The sequence below is a fragment of the Pinus tabuliformis genome, chromosome 7 (assembly GCF_031772625.1).
Source record: "Pinus tabuliformis cultivar Carrire ecotype Pingquan chromosome 7, CPIR1, whole genome shotgun sequence".
In the NCBI taxonomy this organism is placed as follows: Eukaryota; Viridiplantae; Streptophyta; class Pinopsida; order Pinales; family Pinaceae; genus Pinus; species Pinus tabuliformis.
In genome coordinates this window covers 1,207,583,894-1,207,604,761 of record NC_142293.1, presented here as the reverse complement: position 1 = coordinate 1,207,604,761, position 20,868 = coordinate 1,207,583,894, and the positions used below count along the sequence as shown (strand labels likewise).

Genomic DNA, 20,868 nt, shown 5'->3' with positions numbered 1-20,868 from the left:
GAAAACCTTTTTGCATGCAAGTGAAAAGCGACCATTTATTTTCTTAGTTTGTAGGCTCTCAACCCTTTAGACTCGTAGGTTGGTCGTTCCTAGCTTGCATAACAAAAGGCTCAGGAGCAAAGTTTCGAATGGGGCAAGCTCCCTAAAAAATGAACCTATCGATGAGACATCCTTATTATATGACTGGCACGAGCAGTTTTACGCAAAGTTCAAACTTATTAAAAATAAACCTCGACATTAGCAGTTTTACGCAAAGTTCAAGCTCGTTAAAAAATAAACCTCGCCATGAGCAATTTTACGCAAAGTTCAAGCTCGTTAAAAAATAAACCTCGCCATGACCAGTTTTACGCGAAGTTCAAGCTCGTCAAAAAATAAACCTAGCAATGAGTAAGTGTTTCCATAGAGTTCAAGCTCATTAAAAATTGAACCCCACCCCCGGTAAATAACCATTTTGATCGCATGACTATCAGTTTTTGAACCTTGGTTGTGTTCTTACCATCACCTCCACTCTTTTTTAGCTTATCATATGCCTCCATTTGATTGTTTACCCTTTTGAGGAACAGTTGCGATGAGTGATTCTATTAGCCACCCTCTTTACACTGCCGTGATTGAAAAGTTCCAAACCTTACCTGGAACCAGTTGCTATCCAAAAACATCACTAGTTCCTCAAAAAAACGAGTCTCCTTTAAGCTATTTTCATCTGACTCGTAAAATATGAAAAGATTGTCGAGCAATTGGCCTCTCTAGCTCGTTAAAGTGACTGGAAGTGCCATCCCTCCTCTAGATTTTAATCTTTTTGGACCTGAGGGATTATTACACAAAAAGATCGAGCGCTTGTCTTGTTCGGCTCGTTAAAACTATCGAAAAGTCATCCCTTTCATATTATTTTACACTTTTTCGGACTTAAGGGATTACATTACGAAAAAGGACTACTGGAGTTGCCTTTCTGTCCCTTTTAGACTCTCTAAAATTGAAAATGACCAAGTTATCTTTGTCATTAAACTCGTTAAAACAATAGTGACAAACTTGTCCATGCAGACAAGAGCGAGTTTCATTGTCGCTAGGCTCGTTAAAACATAGCGACAGATTTTCCCGAAGGGAAAATTATAGAACAAGCATATGTTATCCTCCTCAATCTTGACAAAAATAAAGAGGTACTGGTTAGCAGTGACTGGGGAAAAAGGGAAGAAAACTTGAATAGCTTCATTGGTAGCAGGTTGCTCTTGAACATGACACTCTCACTCCGTCACCATGATTGAGTCGGGTTGGGTTATTCCGTTCACCGGTCATATCACCATTGGTCCACCGTACCATCCACCTTGGGGTTAATGCTACCAATCCATTTCAGTGTCGTCGGTATGTTCAAGAGAATTCGCTCAAAGAATTCACCAACCTAGCCAACGTCTCATCTGCTGCAATACATTCACTCTCCATTTTTCATGACCGCCACCCTGAACCTTGTATCATCATACCGTTTTCACCTCCACAAAATCATTTTATCCGTTCCATGTCGTAGATGTGGGATTCATTAAGGCCCTCCTACGACGAGTCACTTCTTGTCGACATCAGCTTATTATCCAAGAAGTTGACTTAGGGACAACCCTTTCAGCACTTTGAAGCTTGCATGCCTCAATGGCAAGTTTCTCACTTTCGGCGACAGGTTTACATCAATGGCCTTCGACCGAAAGATTTTACGTGGTTTTCGACATCAACTCATGTATTCACACCATGTGAATTGTACTGCAGTACCTTGAGGGTCATCATCATTATTGGTGATTCCTCTCACACCTGTTAATAGCTTACATCATTGGCTGGTAATCAGGCGATGTCTTTCCATGTTCGACATCGGGACATCTTTTCACATGGATCGACTTGTACTTCGAGCAAAGATTGAATGAGTTTGAAGACCTCGGATCTAGTTTCATACATCCAGGCTGCGATATATTCAGGAAAATAAAGACATCAAATGTACATCACAGCTGCATAGATAATCATCCAAACTAAAGGATGATGACTCTACCAGAATCATCAGACTACCACACAGACGATTGTTTGTCTTATGTACACGAGTATAAATTTATAAAGCTGAGCATGGGAATGCTCGCTTCAGCTAGATCATGAAAATATTATGAAGATAATGTATTGTATTGTATCTTATTACAGGTCACCTTCCAATTCGAAAAACCTCGGATCCTCATTATAAAGCATTTCACCCGACATCAAAAAGATTTACGACCTCATGCTTTTGGGGGCAACTGTATAGACATATTTGGGCACTGGAACCCCAATCACATATGTCCATAAACCAAGGGATCCTGAGCCCCTAAAAGTGTTGTTTCATACCCTAACGGAACAAGGTCAGCTAATTACATCATCTCCCATAAGTTCTCCATGAAAAACTACTCAGAACTGGTCAAAACAGGACCATACAGACTGCTCCATGCATAGGGTGCGATGGATCTCACCTATTACACATGGGGGGTGTGATGCATACTGGAAAGCCCTTCTGTAGGGTGCGATGAGTGAGAGCAGACAAATGGTAGAAGCAATTTGCTAGGTGGAAACCCAGAGAATCTTCTAGAAACTGCTCATATGAAACTTGCCTCTCTGAATTCGCCCAAGGATGAGTAAGAGATTTGAAATCTCCAAGTGGAACCAAGAACTATCAGTGAAATGACACTAATCAAAATCCCAAAAGCTGACTCACTCTCCTGTAAACATCTATATATGGATCCCTCATCCAAGAGATCCGAAGGCTGGAATTTTGTAATTTGCAAGTGTTGTTGGTTTCTCTTTGAAGACATTGTTGGGTGATCTTGCTTTGTATGAGGTGAAGAGGGATTTCATGCTGGGAGGATGATGCTAGATCAGACAGCCTGGTTGTAATCCTCTCTTCTACTACTTCTATCAATAAATCTATTTGAGTTTTCCTCCATATGTTTGTATATCTCTGAATCTTGTTTATGTATGCATTTATATGGTTAATGTACATCTGATCCTAAATTATTTATGGTTATAAATCTCTATGCTTTGATGGTATTTTGCTGCCTTGACTCTATAGGTGTTCTTTGAAGCGGGATAAGTGAGAAAGGAGTGGCGAAAGCTCTATCAAAGGAGATAGGAAACAAGCAAGGAGACTAGCGAAAGACTAAGGTTAGTACTCTCTGTTTCTCTCTCATCTATCTCTCATAAAGGAAAATACAAGTAACTTTAATCTGTTTGTTTCTAAGATAGCTACCCGTCTTAGTGGGACTAGCAACTCTGAATGGACACTAGTTTTCCCGATAACAGTTGGTTTCATAACAACTAGCGATTAGCTTTACATTTATTATATATATGACACCGTCATAGGTGATCATTGTTAGGGAAATTTATGTGTTATAATTCCAACATTAAATTATCAATCTGGGACTCATAAGCTTCGAGGTACAAGCACATGTAATGCAGGATCAAAGTGTCTAATCTAAACTAACATCATGAAATCTGAAATCTATTCCTAAATTAAGTACAGAATTCTTTTTCCTAATTTGAAACTAATCCATTGATAAAAACATGCTCAAGCAATACCAATCATTGTTCAAGCAATTCTAATCATTTTTCAAAAGAAATTAACTCTAATCAACATTTAAGTAATATTAATCATAACCCAAGCGACACAAATTATCATTCAAACGATTTTATTCTAAATGGAAATCTCACTCTAAATAATAAGATCTATTTAATATAATAACATGAATCTTAAATCAATCAAGATTAATTTAAAATGATACCAAAATTATGCTAAATCTTAATTCCAATAAAATTCACTCTCATTCAAACGATCTTAAACTAAGGCAATGGACAAACAAGACTTCAACTAATCTAATTCTCGAGATGCATAAAACAAATCAAATAAGCATTCAAACTAAGCTCTATCATCACTCTGCAATTGCTTGAAAGGAAACTAAGTAAACCAAGAGTCTAATTGGAATGCTTTCATATCTAAACGATGGAAAAATAAGAAACTATTTATCCTTAGATTACTTTAATCAAACTCAAGAAATCATTAAAACATAAGCACATTGACTAATGCTTCTACCAATAACTAATTACAATTATAATGAATTTCAAAACTAAACTACAACTCCAAACAATAATTTAATGGTCTCACTTCATTTCTTTCAAATACTTGATTGCCATAACACAATGTTACAAGAAATTATAGTGAATAAGTAAGGTACGGAATCAATTTCAATTCATATTTAAAAGAAATAGAGTTATCGATCTCTTCTTTATCCAATTAAGAAGCACCTTTGAGTATTCCAACTGTAAACCTGTAACAAAGGGGTTATTTATGCAATACAATAATTTATCAAGACAATTCGTTAGTTTGAAATGAGTTGAAGATGAAGTATTTATTTAATTTCAAGAAAACAAATTAAAACTTCTTGGGTACAGAATCATAATTATGAGATCTAATTAAAAAATGCTTTCAAAGAAAAATTCCTACACCTAAATATATCCTATGATGTTTTACAAAACTTGCTTCCATGCAGTGGTGAGCCCTTGCCACTCCCGAAGCAAGTTTAAACTAATGCAATACTCGTTTAAAAATCAAAGAAAATCCATTAATACTTACAACCGATTGAATGCAGAATCAGAGTTATGTGTTATGGTTCAGCAATCATGCATTTAAACAAACTTCAACAAAGCTTCCATTGTATTCATAACATAAACAAGATTACATACAATCCTTTTGATTGCTACCTTTACTCCCACATCTCCTAGCTACATTTAGAGCATCATATTTTATATAGATCTGTCGATGAAAACAAAGCATAACTATTTGACTATCAAAAGAAAATACAAAAGCATGCTAAAGGAGGTTGCATGAAATCTTTTGGAGAGCCTTCGAATGGGTGATGGTTAGATTCATCCTGATCATTGCATGGATGGAGGAACCATTTCCATGTTTAGCATAAATAAATTCATCAAATCATGGTCCTCCACGTGGACCTAGAACCGTTCAGAACCGAAACCGTTCAGCGATTATGTACTTATGCATGCACTTATTCTGTACTTAAAATTGTTTTGAACATAACTTATTGTTGGTGATGAATTTTGACAAACGGTTTTTGGGTTACATGAATGAGGGTACTTTGAACAAGCTCCAAGTCTCGTAATCTCGATATTCTTTCCCATTTGATCACAAATTGAGATTTTAACTTGTAGCAACTTAGTTTAATTGACTCATGAAGAATTTTGACAATGGAACCTTGTGACAAATGAACTTAGCAAAAACCGTCATTAGCAAATCATGACAAAATCATCTCTAATCATTGAAAAATCAATAAAAATGATGATAATTAACCACAAACTGACGTGAATTTATGGCAAGTTGTGGAATTACGGTATGAAATGAGTTAAAAATGTCGGAATTTAGGTTATGAAATAGTGGTACTGTGTGATGGAAAAATTGGCATATTCAAGGCCTAACATCCCCCCATGCATGTGGATTTACATGTCCTCATGCAAATAAATCCCTTGCTCATTTAATTATTGAAATTGTTTTGTAGATATTGGTTCTTTGGACAACATTGCTTGAATATTGATAAGTGTTGGTTCTTGTGGAGCAACACTACTTGAGTATTTGAAGGGGTTGGTTCTTGTGGGGCAACACTACTTGCATTTAACATATCATACTAATTTATTGAGCAATGAAAATTAAGGACAAGAAAGGGATGGATGAGGAAGAGGTGATGGATTAAATGAGGTGGTGATGGAGAGGGTAAGTATGTGGACGGGTACTTGCATACTCTATCATCGCAAGGCCAATGTTTATAGGTGATTTCCTTTATCATTTCATGGAAGTAATGACGTCAACCTCCAATTAGAATGCTTGTTATCATAGGAGGATGAGACACTATAGAGACTGCTTTTATTAATACACCATAAGGATTTGCTTTTAACATGGTCTTGTAATTTGAGTATAAGTATTTTTGTTATGAGTAATGAATGGAAGGAAAACAAAAGAATAATGGTTTATGAAAGATGATATGTATGGAATGAGAAGTGGTGAATCATTAATTTTATTTAACCTTATAATGAATTAGATAATATTAAGCCAAATTTACCTCAATTTTTACCTTTGTCGTTGATGTGCTTGGTGCTGCAAGATAAAGTGGAGGATGAACTTGATGAAGCTGATGTGATTGTTGGTCTGATCTGTTGAAGAAGGCTGAATGATGAATCGAAGTGATGAAGGATGAATAAAGGTCCCCTTCTCCCCCATGCCTGAGGAGTTGTATGTCCCCAAACAACTGAGGAAAGGTGATTGCTACTACAAATGACAATGGGAATGTTGATACAAAATTCCAAACTACTACAAATCTATGTTGAGTGTTCCATTATTGTTTTTCTTTGACACCCTTTTTCCTCCATTTTCCTCTTTTCATCATCGCTATCAACTCAATAAAAGCAGTAAAATCATAGATTTTGATAAGGTAAAAAATCTTATATGTCTTATTTTTGATATTCGTTAATGTGCCTTATTATTAGGTTAAAGATTACATTAGCTACAGAATTAACATGATTCTACAACTATTTTACAAATATGCAGCTATCTCCATTGTTTGCGTGGTTCTAGTGTGCCAATGAAGAAAAGAAGCACATGGACGATTGAGGATCGATTCCCTCATGGATCTCCTCCTATTTGCTCGAGCCAATTCACTGAAGGAATCATATAGTGGCACTATTATGCTCTTAACCTGCAAGACGATACCAGAATACCAAATATGCGAAGAAATATACCCAGAACATAGAACAATGAGCAATAACAGCAAATATTTTATTATTCAAAAAGCAAATTTCACTTGCCTCTTCGAGGGGGCAACCTCCAATAGAGTGAGATCGATTACAAAATAAGACACGATGCTCCTCGAAGGGAGTCTCTATCCTTTATATAGGATTCATACATGCAATACCATGGGGCAATACCATGGTTCTTATTAATACCATCTATCTAATACCATGGCCCATTTGCAACTAACTGTGGTCCCGTCATTAAATGCGGGTTAACCACTTACAATTATTAATATGGGCTTTATTGACTCTTTACTTAACTATAACTATGACTCGATCCTATTACATAAATAAGTGGGTTAGGGTGGGACCCTAACATGCCCTCCCCCATAAGAATAGCCTTGTTCTCAAGGCTAAAGCTGTAGAAACTACTAAAGAATAGTGGCTGGTTCCCAGGTTGCATCTTCTAGAGAGGTGTCTTTCCACTTAACGAGGACTTCCTTGATCATGCGGCCACTCAGGTGCCATTCTTGTGTGTCCAGGACCTATTTAAGTTGGAGCCAGATTGACCCTGCTTCATCCAGTTCAATTAGACTGGTTTGAATTCTGCAATTGTTCCCAATCACTTTCTTGAGGCATGAGACATGGAAAACTGGATGGATTTTTGCAGTGGGTGGCAAAGCTAGCTTGTAGGCAACTTCTCCAATGCGCTGAAGTACTTGATACAGTCCATAGAATTTTGGAGACAGTTTCTGACAACCCTTGTCTTTGAGTGATGTTTGCTTATATGGTTGCAGCCTCAAAAATACCTGATCCCCTTCTTGAAATTGGCGTTCTGAGTGATGTTGATCTACCTGTTGCTTCATGTGGTTTTGAGTTTGATGAAGATTCTCTCTAAGATGGGCCAGCATGGTTGTGCGGTTCTGTAGGAGTTGATCCACTGCGTGTACCTTTGAGCACCCCTTGATATAAGAAGTAGGGGAAGGAGGGAGTTGACCATAAACTGCTTCATATGGAGTCATTTTGGTGGTGGCATGATAGTTGGTGTTATACCACCATTCAGCTAGAGGTAACCACTCTACCCAGAGATGCTGCTTTTCTGAAGTGAAACACCTAAGGTAGGTTTCTAAAAATTTGTTGACTACTTCAGTTTGACCATCAGTTTGTGGATGATAGGAAGTACTGAGTAGTAGTTGGGTACCTTGTAGCAGGAAGAGTTCCTGCCAAAAGTTACTGGTGAAGACCGTCTCACGATCAGACATAATGGAAGTGGGCATGCCATGCAATTTGAAGATTTGATCCATGAAAGATTGAGCGACCAAAGTCAGTGTAAAAGGGTGGGGTAGGGCACAAAAATTAGCATACTTAGAAAGTCTGTCCACAACCACCATGATGACTGACTTGTTCCCTGACTTTGGAAGACCTGTAATGAAATCCATAGAAACCTCCATCCATATTGATGTCGGGATGGGCAATGGTTGTAATGTGCCTAGTGCTTTGACTGTTTCTCCTTTGTGGCACTGACAGATGTCGCATTCAGCTACAAAAGTAAGAATGTCCTTTTACATGCCTGTCCAAAAAAATGATCTTCGAGTGTGAACATACGTCTTCTGAAAGCTTGAATGTCCTACAGTGGGAGATGAGGGAAACTCTGCCAAAATGCATCTTTTGAGGGTGGATGTTGGTGATATTACGACTCTATCCTTGTAGCGAAGAATCTCATCCTGCCACGAGTAGCCCTCTGTGGAATTTGGATCCGCCTGCAATTGAGTAATGAGTTGGGAGAGCCGGGGATGTGAAAACCATTCCTTGCAATCCTCTTCAATCCATTCTGGAATGGGAAGGGAAATTGCGAGCAGGGTACTTTCCTCCTCAAATTGGTGGGATAATGCATCTGCTACAATATTTTTGCGCCCTTTCTTGTAAATTATCTCATAATCATATCCCAGCATTTTGGTGAGCCATCTATTTTTTTGTGGTGAGGATAGGCATTGCTCCAAAAAATATTTAAGGTTTTGATGGTCTGTGCGGATTTGGAAACGCTGCCCCAATAAGTATGCTCGCTAGGTATCTACTGCATGTAAGATGGCCATCATCTTCTTCTCATAGGTAGATTGTCCCAGATTCTTCCCACTTAGTTGATGGCTTGTGAAGGCCAAGGGCCGACCTTCCTGCATTAAGACCACCCTAATACCCGTACCTGAAGCATCACATTCAATGACAAAATATTTGGTGAAGTCGGGTAGTGCTAAGACTGGGGTGGAACACATGGCGTTTTTGAGAGCTGTAAAGGCATGTTGTGCTTCATCATTCCAGAGGAATGAATTTTTCTTGAGGAGTTGAGTGAGGGGCCTCGCAATGTGACCATAATTGCGGACAAATTTGCGATAGTAGCCTGTGAGACCCAAAAATCCTCTCAGGATCTTCAAGGTCTTAGGTTGAGGCCAATCTTGCATTGCCTGGATCTTTTTGGGGTCCACCCTGACACCTTCACGCCCCACAATGTGGCCCAAATACTCAACTTCTTCCACGCCAAAAGAAAACTTGGACATATTGACAAATAATTTATGCTCGCGGAGCAATTGCAAGAGCAGATCTACATGCGGAAGATGTGCGCCCAAGTGCGACTATAGATGAGGATGTCATCAAAGAAAACAAGGAAAAAAATTTAGAGATATGGTTTGAGCAGGTGGTTCATAAGGCTCTGAAAAGTGGATGGGGCATTACAAAGATCGAATGGCATGACCAGGAACTCATAATGGCCTTCATGAGTTTGGAAAGCAGTCTTTGTAATGTCGACTCCTTTCATGCGAATTTGGTGGTAGCCTGAGCGAAGATCAAGATTAGTGAAGAATTGAGCCCCATTTAGTTCATCCAGCAAATCATCGACAACCAGGATGGGAAAATTAATCTATTGACTGTCAACTTATTAATGGCCTTGAAGTCTGGACATATACGCCATTCCCCATATTTCTTGAGCACCATGACCACCAGTGATGAATAAGGACTAATGCTGGGACGAATGACGCCTGCTTCCAAAAGTTCCTTGATTATTTTTTCTATTTCATTCTTTTGGGTGAACAGATATCTATATGGGCACACATTTGGTGGTTGGACCCCTAGTGTTATAGACATTTTTGTGCCTAACAGCATGAAGCATGAAATGTCGATAATCTAAGGGATCCAAAGTCCCTAAACATGTTGTTCCTACCCCTAGAGGAACAAGGTCAGCAAACCACAGCACTGAAAATCAGTTCTCCACCTGAAAACACTCAAAAACAAGCTATTTCTGGATCATGTCAGCTGCTCCACTGAGCATCTGCGCTGAATGTCAACTGCTCCACTCTGTACCTGCGCTGAATGTCAAAAGCAATGAAGGCTACCTGCGCTGGGAGAGATTGGCCAAGTGGCACAGTCATTCTGCAAGGTGTCAAATGCCCAGGAAGCTTCCAAAATGACACTTGGATCAGGGAATTCGCCTTGTGATGAGTAAGAGGATCTAGATCTCCAAGTGGAAGCAAGAAACTCCAAGTGGACTCAAGAACTGAAGTATGATTGAAGTGGGAGAGGACACTAGTCAGCTTCATGCCAACCTCAAGCTGACTCATCCTTTCTCCAAATCTCCTATATATAGAGCTCTCTCATGAGGTCTATGGAGGCTGGAATTTTGTGCAAGGAAGTGCTGTTGGTTTGAGTATAGAACTATTGGGTGATTGCTTTGAAGGAGGTGAATAGGAGATTTCTTTCTGCTGGGAGGTGTTGCTGGATTGGACCTATTATGGTTGTAACACTCTCAGAACTTTACTTCTTCCATTAATAAAGTATTTGAGGTTCTTCTATGTGCATGTGTCTCAATGGTGTATTGATGCTTGTATGTTTGATTTATTCTAATCCTTGAATCAATTATGGATGTATGCTTCTTGTAGTTTCCCTTTCTTGTGCTTTTGCAGGATCTTTGTGTAGCTGGGCCAGTGAAAGAGCAAGGAGCTGGGAGCAAGCAGCAAAGAGGGAAGATTGGATCAATCATTAGCGGAAGATAACGGTTAGTGGATCTCTTCTTCCTCTCTCTTACATCTCATAAAGAAGTAATCTTGAATAGCTTTGCATTCGGTTGTTGCTGAGGTACTATCACCCTTAGAGTGGGATAGGGTCATTCCGTATTGGATACTTTTCCCAACAACAAATTGGCGACTCCGCTGGGGATCGTATCTTGTTGGTTGTTTGTGTTTTTGCTATTCATTTCATAAACAAAGGGAGTACCAAATCGAACTGCATTTGGATCTTTCAAATGCAGAGTAGAGGGCAGCTACTCTAGCTTAGTTTCTGGGCAAGTTTATGATTTGAAGAGCTGATCCACAAGGACTCTAAATAGCTCTTAGTGATAGCTTTTCATCCTCCTTTTCATCCCTTAATGTGTACTTGACTGATAGCTTCTGATTTGGCCAAAAACTGTGAATTTTTTAGCAATCTGTGACCCGGAAACCAAGAGAAACGAAAGTTTCGTTCTTCAGTGCAGGCTGTGTGAAGGCTGTCTGCATTTCAGCGCAGTTCCCGAAGGGGCTACCTGCGCTGAATGTCAAACTGACAGTGTACCACCTGCGCTGAACCAGTCTTGCCTTGTGCTACTGGGGTTTCCTGCTGTTTCTTGCCCTGTTTTCACTCTTGTTTTGCAGCCTGTTACCAGTCAATGTACCTATCTGAAACCAACTTTCCTTGCCATTATTCCACCTCGGTTCTATAAAGAAACTGTATTTGTTCTTTGTGTATTTCTTATATCATTTGCAGTTTCCCATAACGAAAGTGAACTAGTCTTGCTGTGGCCTCTTAGATCTAGACCTGTGATAAAGTGTCGTTTTGATCTTAAGAGTTAGTTTGTTTGCTGTTCATAGCTGATTGAGCTTTTGCTTTCATCATATGGTTTGAATTCATACATTTCTAGTGTCGAAACAAGTAAATCTTAAGGTGTCTTTTGATTTTGGACAAGCTTGTTTGCTTTCACTTGAAATTGAATTCAAAGTTATACAACAGCTTTCTTTTTGTGTCGCACAAACATTAAGAAAGAGAAAAGAAATATCTGCATTGTGCATGTGCATTATGACAGTTTGCATGTTGATTTAGGGAAAATTGCATTAGTGTGTGCTCTATTATCTGTGTGAAAAGATGTTGTCTTTCTTTTCCCTCAGTAGTTAAGATTTTCAAAGTTGAAAGATTGAAAAGCTTGCTTATCATCTTAGACTGCATTTAGGAGTGTTACTATACATCTTGTGGTGATCCATAAAGGCAAACTACTAAACAAGATCAACCTTAAAATAAATTGAATTTACATAACAACGCATTGAAACATAACGCAAACACATAGAGGTCTAAGCTAGAGACGTGTTCCGGCGTCGTTAAACGTGATATCTTAGCGTTGAGTGGTTGGGTGATTCCTCCACGGTGAAGCGATAAGTATCAATACGGACTTGTGCTCCCACGTACCGTCGCGTATATATTAGGAGACCCCTATAGGAACAAAGCCTTTATCCATAGGAAACCGTGTTAGCCGCCCTACTGATCGCAATGCAGTGAACACAGCATTCACGAAGATCGACCACTCGTACCGTAAAACGTATTCTGTGGTTTTGCGAAAAGTTTGGCACACCCTCTGCCTAGAACTCCAGAGCAGTTTCTTTTGGCCTTTTTCAAACTCTATAACTGAAAAAGTCCATCCGAGCATTTGTCACTTCGGGCTCGTTAAAACATCGAAGGAGACTAGAGTCATCTTTAGCTTTTTCTCGACTCTTAAAAAGTGAAAAAGCAAGTTGTGTCTAAAGCGTCGTTATAAAATTTATTTTAAACGGAACATAGTCACCTCCTATTCCTGCGTTGATCTGTAGGTTGAGAACATGGAACGCCCCAACCAAGGAATTCCACATGATGGAAATCCTAGTCCTTTCTCCTCTTGGGGAGAAGATGGTGCGCCCCACATGGCCACATTGTCGCTTCCAGGACTGACAATTGGCCTGCCGATTTGGCTATTCTCAACCAATGTAGTTCAGAACACCATGGTTCCTGAACAGTCGAGTCAACAGTTAGATGAGTCTAGAGCTGCCCACCAGCCTTCTACTTCCTATAACTCTTCCTCCAATCCTTCATCTTCGCAAGGTAGAGCCGGCAAAAGCCAAGCTCCCATGGAGAAGAAAGAAGAAGAAGAGAGAAGAAGAAGAAGGAGCCTAAGGTGACTGGGGGCAAGCAAAAGACATCTGACAAAAATCCACACACAGCACAGACCGGGCCTAAATCGCCATGCGTCATATGTAGAGGAGACCACTTCCATAGAGATTGTCCCTGTATTCCCCGGATACTAAGGGATTGGTCCCCTTGTTTGCACAATTCGGGAGCATCAACCTCTGATAGCCATGTTGAATGCTTACCGTCAACCAGCGAAAGTGAAGGTTCAAGACAAAGAGGGGGAGCAAGATCCCCCTGCAGACTGTGTGAAGGCGATCACGCCATCCACCGTTGTCCCTTCTTAGACGAAGCGAAGAGAGTTTTGGAAGATCGACCGGTTTCACCGTTAAGACTTCCTCCTGGATACAAAAAACTCGTGCCAAGTCCTTCGTTGGATGAAAATACAGCTGGCCCGCTCAAGTGGTCAACTGAAGCGTCAGTCATTGAAAATGAACCTACTGAATCCAGACCAGGCGAAAGTCTAAAGGTCGATACGGCAGTTGACCCGGTTCTTCCTTCAAAGGTTTCATCCTCAAATGACACCGTCAATGAAGATTCATCTTCAAATGACACCCCCACTGAAGAGAATAAGGATGACACCATCCAGATTCTTTTCATCAACACCGACTCTGATGAGCATCAGGGCAATGCGCCCATTCCTTTATCGCAGGAAGGAACATCGTCAGGGTCATATCCGGCTGTGTATTCGGTCCCACCGCCAAGCAACCTGGTTGTGTCCTTTGATTGGAACCAACTAGGCAGACCCCGGTTACCAGCCAGTATACCATTCAGAATCATTGTCCAAATTTATAGAATGGTAATGGTTGGAACTATCATTGATGAAGGGGCATCTGTGAGTATCCTTTCCTCTATTGCTTGGAAAGCATTGGGTTCCCCGGAGCTTTTACCTGAGATAAGAAATCTCTCGGGTTTTGATAAAGGAACCAGTCGACCATTAGGGATCCTCCCCAATGTGCCTGTTACATTGAAAGGGAAGACCGTTCAAATGAACGTGATGGTTGTTCAAGGACCCTTGGATTATAACCTACTCCTTGGACGAGACTATATATATTGCATGGGAGCTAAGTCTCCTCACTCTTTAGAGTAATGTGTTTTCCACACGAAGGAAGAATGGTCAAGCTCGTAGACCAACTTTCATTTCCGGGATCACGCATCGCAAATAGTCACATACCAACCCTGAATGGTCTATTCACTCAAGAAATGTCTCCACCCCCAGTCCTCCTTCCCGATGAGTGCGAGTGATTCGGAAAGATGGGACTGGAACCCAGGGGGCATGCATCCTGGTCTGCTTTGGGCAGAGGAAACCTTGGGTATAAGGTAGAATTTCTGCGAAAGAATATGACTAGTCCGTACCCCGTCCGTGGAAGGAAGAGGGGTTGTTCTGGAACAGGATTCTTTTGTTAAGGTTACTTGTTTGACAAAGGTCATTCACCATTGTCCACTTCGGTAGACAGTGCCGAGGAGATGTTTTCGTTTGATGGTGTTAACAAAACAATCTTTGGGTAACCAGAAAGAGGCAAGCCTCCCTCAATAACATTAATGTTTTGTCTTTGAGTAGTGTTCTTCTCTTGTCGCAAGTAGTTGCTCTCTTGTCGCAAGTAGCTGTTCTCTTGCGATCTTGCAAAAGAGCTGTCAAAAGTTGGGCCGACGGGAAGACAAGTACCGCGTAAGACCTGTTAAAAATAACGAGAAGACAAGTATCGTTAACATTAGACTGGCAAGATGACAAGTAGCTGTGAACACCCAAAGAAAAACAGAGGTGGGGGAGAGGAGGGGCAGCCTTGAAATTGTATTTTATACCTGGGGGCATGCAAACCTTTTGGAGTGCAAGCCAAGAGCGGTTATTTATCTGTTTTTTGGATTAGTCGTTTCCTAACTTGCATAAAGAAAGGATGTGGGGCAAAGGTCAAAATTTGCCAAATTAGGAGCATAGCTTCGTGAGATAAAGCTCCATAAAAAATAGCTATCTCACAGGAGACATTTCTTATCTTATGACTGGTATTATCGAGCAGTTTTACCGCGGAATTTATGCTCGTTAAAAAATAGAAAAGCGAAGATCCGAGCAGTTTTAGCACATAGTTCATGCTCGTTAAAAAATAAACATAAGAATGAGCAGTGTTTTGGAGCATTCAAGCTCTTTAAAAAATGAACCCAGTACCGGTAAATAACCATTAAGTATGTAACCTGATCAACCATAAAAGCCTTGGTCGTGTTTTGCACCTGCCACCTCCACTTTCATTTGGCCAATCGTTCACCTCCATATGATTGTTTACCCATTTTGAGGAACAGCTGCGAAGAGTGATCTCACCTAGCCATCCTTGTGACACTGCCGTGATTGGAAAATTCCAACCTGTACCTGGAATCTGCTGCTATCCCTGTTCATCACTCGTTCCTCGAAAGACGAGTCTTCTTTAAGCTCTTTTCAACTGACTCATAAAATATGAAAAGATTCCCGAGTTTTGGCCTTCCAGCTCGTTAAATGACCGGAAGAGCTATCCCTCCTCTAGATTTTAATCTTTTTGGACCTGAGGGATTATTGCACAAAAAGATCGAGCGCTTGTTTTGTTCGGCTCGTTAAAACTATCGAAAACTCATCCCTTCTGTATTGTTTTATACTTTTTCGGACTTAAGGGATTAGATGACGAAAAAGGAATTTTGGAGTTAACTTTATGTACCTTTTCAGACTCTCTAAAAATGAAAAGGACCAAGTTTTCCTTGTCGTTAGACTCGTTAAAATGATTAAATAGCGACAAACTTGTCTTTAGACGAGAACGAGTTTCCCTATCGCTAGGCTCGTTAAAACATAGCGATGGGCTTGCCCGAAGGGCAGGTTATAGAACAAGCATATGTTATCCTCCTCAAGCTTGACAAAAATAAAGAGGTACTGGTCAGAAATGACTGGGGAAAAATTGGGAGAACCTCAAAGCTTTAATGGTAGCAAGTCGCTCTTGAACATGACACTTTGTCCTCCGTATCACATCGGGTTGGGTTGTTTCATTCACCGGTCTCATCACCATGGTCCTCGCCAAACCATCCACATTTGGGGTAATGCTACCGATCCATCACATCAGTGTCGTTATATGTTCAAGAGATGTTGTTCAGAAAGAGTCAACCGTGTCCCATCCACTGCCATACATTATCCTTCATCCACCCATGATCGCCACCCTGAATCATATCTCACATATTGTTTTCACCTCCACTAAAATCATTAGCTCCATTCCGTGTCATTGATGTCGGATTCATTAAGGCCCTCCTTTGACGGATCGCTTCTTGTCGACTTCAGCTCATTATCCAAGAAGTTGATCTAGGAACAAACCCCCTCAGTACTTTGAAGCTTGCATGCCTCAATGGCAAGTTTCTCACTTCCGGCGACAGGTATACATCAATGACCTTCGACCAGAAGATTTTGCGTGGTGTTCGACGCCAAGTCCTTTATTCACACCACGTGAATTGTACTGCAGTACCTTGAGGGTAATTGTCATTATTGGTGATTCCTCTCACGCTTGTTAACGGTTTACATTATTGACCGGTAATCAAGCGATGTCTTTCCATGTTCGACTTCAGCGCAATTCTCACATGGATCGACTTGTACTTAGAGTGAAGATCGAACGAGTTTGAAGACCCCGGATCTAGTTTCATCCATCCGGGCTGCGATATATATTCAGGATATGAAGACATTTGTTATGTACATCATTGCAGCAGATGATCATCCTACTCAAAGGATGATAATTTCAGCAGAGAATTATCAGTCTACCATCAGACGATCGTCTGTTCTATGTACCAAAATGAATTTATAAAGTTGAGCATGGGAATGCCCGCCTCAGCTAGATCATGAAAGCAGAATGAAAAATAATGTATTGTATTGTATTTTATTACAGGGCACCTCTCAGCGATTGAATGAACTTCGGATCCTCCTGATAAAGCATTTCACCCGATAAACGACCTCATACTTTAGGGGGCAACTGTTATAGACATTTTTGTGCCTAACAGCATGAAGCATGAAATGTCGATAATCTAAGGGATCCAAAGTCCCTAAACATGTTGTTCCTACCCCTAGAGGAACAAGGTCAGCAAACCACAGCACTGAAAATCAGTTCTCCACCTGAAAACACTCAAAAACAAGCTATTTCTGGATCATGTCAGCTGCTCCACTGAGCATCTGCGCTGAATGTCAACTGCTCCACTCTGTACCTGCGCTGAATGTCAAAAGCAATGAAGGCTACCTGCGCTGGGCGAGATTGGCCAAGTGGCACAGTCATTCTGCAAGGTGTCAAATGCCCAGGAAGCTTCCAAAATGACACTTGGATCAGGGAATTCGCCTTGTGATGAGTAAGAGGATCTAGATCTCCAAGTGGAAGCAAGAAACTCCAAGTGGACTCAAGAACTGAAGTATGACTGAAGTGGGAGAGGACACTAGTCAGCTTCATGCCAACCTCAAGCTGACTCATCCTCTCTCCAAATTTCCTATATATAGAGCTCTCTCATGAGGTCTATGGAGGCTGGAATTTTGTGCAAGTAAGGAAGTGTTGTTGGTTTGAGTATAGAACTATTGGGTGATTGCTTTGAAGGAGGTGAAGAGGAGATTTCTTTCTGCTGGGAGGTGTTGCTGGATTGGACCTATTATGGTTGTAACACTCTCAGAACTTTACTTCTTCCATTAATAAAGTATTTGAGGTTCTTCTATGTGCATGTGTCTCAATGGTGTATTGATGCTTGTATGTTTGATTTATTCTAATCCTTGAATCAATTATGGATGTATGCTTCTTGTAGTTTCCCTTTCTTGTGCTTTTGCAGGATCTTTGTGTAGCTGGGCCAGTGAAAGAGCAAGGAGCTGGGAGCAAGCAGCAAAGAGGGAAGATTGGATCAATCATTAGCGGAAGATAACGGTTAGTGGATCTCTTCTTCCTCTCTCTTACATCTCATAAAGAAGTAATCTTAAATAGCTTTGCATTCGGTTGTTGCTGAGGTACTATCACCCTTAGAGTGGGATAGGGTCATTCCGTATTGGATACTTTTCCCAACAACACCTAGGACCAAAGTGATGTTATGATCATGTTCCCCTCTCGAGGGTGGAAGCTCATGAGGCTTGTCAAATAATGGAAGATGGTTATTTAAGATCTGTTGCATCTCAGGATGAATCTGAAGAGAATTAGGTTCGAAGGCCTAGATGGCATTAAATTGAGCTATAACTCCATGGTGGCCCTTTTTTAACAATATTTCCATCCGATGTGAGTTGATGATAGAGGGAGCTCCCACCTAGAGTCCGCGGAGGGTATGTGTGTGGTTGTTCTGCTTAAAGCTCATATATAACTCCTGGAAATATATTGTGATTGGGCCAAGTGTGCGAAGCCATTCAGCACCTAGGACAATGTCGCACCCTCCCATGTGTATGGAAAACATGTGGGTCTTTAACTGATAATCCCCCATTTGGAGTTTGACATTTTCACAGTGGCCTTCACATTTCATTGTGCCCCCATCAGCAATTTGGACCTGGAAGTTAGAAACTGCTAGTACAAAACAATGCACTACTTTCGCGACTCTTTGATGGATAAAATTACGTGTACTTCCACTATTAATCAAGACTACTTCTGGGTGATGCTTAATAAAACCTCTAATTTTGAGAGTTTGAGGCGAAGAAATCCCTGCCAAAGCATGCAGCGAAATAACTGGTTCTTTAGGTACATTGTCTTGCTGGTTGTCCTCTTCTTCCTCCTCTGGTTCCTCAAGTGGTGGGGCTTCCTCCGATGAACTGTGATTAATAGCATCAATTTGAAATAATTTGGGCTCCTTGTATTTATGCCCGGGGGAGTATTTTTCATCACAGTAGTAACATAATCCTTGCTTTCTTCTTTCCGCCATTTCTGCAGGTGACACCTTTTGAACCTTGAGTGTTTGGGTAGTGCAGTGAGCCTGTGGGGGACAACCCTTGGCGGTGAAATTTGGGCAATTGGACTGGGCCGCTAACGAACGTTCTACTTCACGAGCTATCCAGCAAGCTTACAACCATGAGGGAGGGTGGTGCAGTCAGACGTGGGCTTGTATGGCTTCTTTAAGACCACTCACAAAACATTTTGTGTAGAACTCATCTTGTAGACCTCCAGTGCAGAAAGCTAAGGCTTCAAAGGTTGTAATATATTCATCCACTGTTCCTGTCTGTCGGAGCTTAGTGAGATGACCCAAAAAGGTAGATTCATGGTCAAAGCGATCCATAAGAGATTTTTTGAATGTCTCCCAAGTCAAGGGCCTTCCATAGCAACGTTGATGCCATTGCCACCATTGCCATCTTTCATTGTCCAAGTACATGATACCCACACTAAGTTGAGTGCCATTATCTAGGATGTAATTCAGATTAAAATATTGCTCCATTTGTGCTATCCATGCTACTGGGTGAGAGCCATCAAATTTATACATGTCCAGCTTGGGTGGTTGCGGATGGGATTATTAGTGGGTGCCAAAGAGGTGAAGAGACTGGCTAGACTCACCCTCACTGTGTTTAGTGCCAATATATGCCTCCTCGTGTGCCTCCGCCTTGCCCTTAGAGAGTGTTGCATTTAATTCCTTCAGCTGCGATACTACAGCTGTCAAGGTTGTTTCAAGGCTTTCCATCCTCTCATTCACCATTGTTTGAGCTCTAGTTTGTACCATGCACCGAGGCGATGTGCTTGAAATTTGGGACCGCCCGAATTTTTTTTGGCACTAACAATTGAATGGTACCACCTTGCTCACCTCGTCATCTTGATTCTTATGGGCTAAGTCACAAGAAATGTCAATGCTGCCAAAAGTCCTGCGAAAATCATGCCCAAGTATAGGAACCCACACAACTACTCAAATCTGAATGGTGGATTTGATGGATCTGAACGGCGGAATTGATTTCTACTACGGATCTGATGGATCTGAGAGATATGAATGGCTGATCTAATAGATCTGAACTGTGGAACTGATTGTTGTTGTGGCGACAAAAACCCCACTTGTGAGATCTAATCTGGCAAAGATTATGTGTGATCTAGAGATAGATCAAGGAACTATGGTCTCCAGGAGTGTCAGGTGCTATAGATCACAATATACATAAGGGTCTGACAGTAGTACTTGGCCCAATTTTTTAGGGCACTAACCAAGGAGGATCAACCGTACCCTTAGCCATACAACCTGACTACCCTATCATACGCGCGAGTAATCTCTCCGAGTGTTGTTCTCGGTGTACTATAGCAGCAAGACAGCTGACGGTTTATCTATGGCGAGGTTATCAAGGGAGCTAGGGGGCTTCCGATATACCCAGTGGGTACTTGGAAGACAGTCCGTGCGCAGTTCTGTCTAATGCGCTACTACTCGAAGGGGTACCCACAGGGGTTACAAGGGAGTCCAACAAGCATGACCACCTCTTGTATTTCCTGCATGCATGCCTCCCCAAATCCACAGGTTTATGTGCTCAACGATAGATCCCGTGGTTTAAAGACACCGGAACACGTCTCTAGCCAAAAAAAAAATTGCTAAAAATTGGAGATCCCACTAGCCCTGGAAAGCGCTCTGATACCACTTGTTATGCTCTTAACTTGCAAGATGATACTAGAATACCAAATATGCGAAGAAATATACCCAAAACATAGAATAATGAGCAATAACAGCAAATATTTTATTATTCAAAAAGCAAAGTTCACTTGCCTCTTCGAGGGGGCAACCTCCAATAGAGTTGAGCTCGATTATAAAATAAGACACGATGCTCCTCGAAGGGAGTCTCTATCCTTTATATAGGATTCATACATGCAATACCATGGGGCAATACCATGGTTCTTATTAATACCATCTATCTAATACCATGGCCCATTTGCAACTAACTGTGGTCCCATCATTAAATGCGGG

At 40.9% G+C, this 20,868-nt stretch overlaps 1 pseudogene; it reads right to left on the bottom strand.

The window, feature by feature from the left end:
* The window catches only part of LOC149251739 (E3 ubiquitin-protein ligase COP1 pseudogene), a 53,561-nt pseudogene extending 33,816 nt beyond the window's left edge, over nucleotides 1-19,745 (bottom strand).
* Between the last annotated feature and the right edge of the window lie 1,123 nt (nucleotides 19,746-20,868).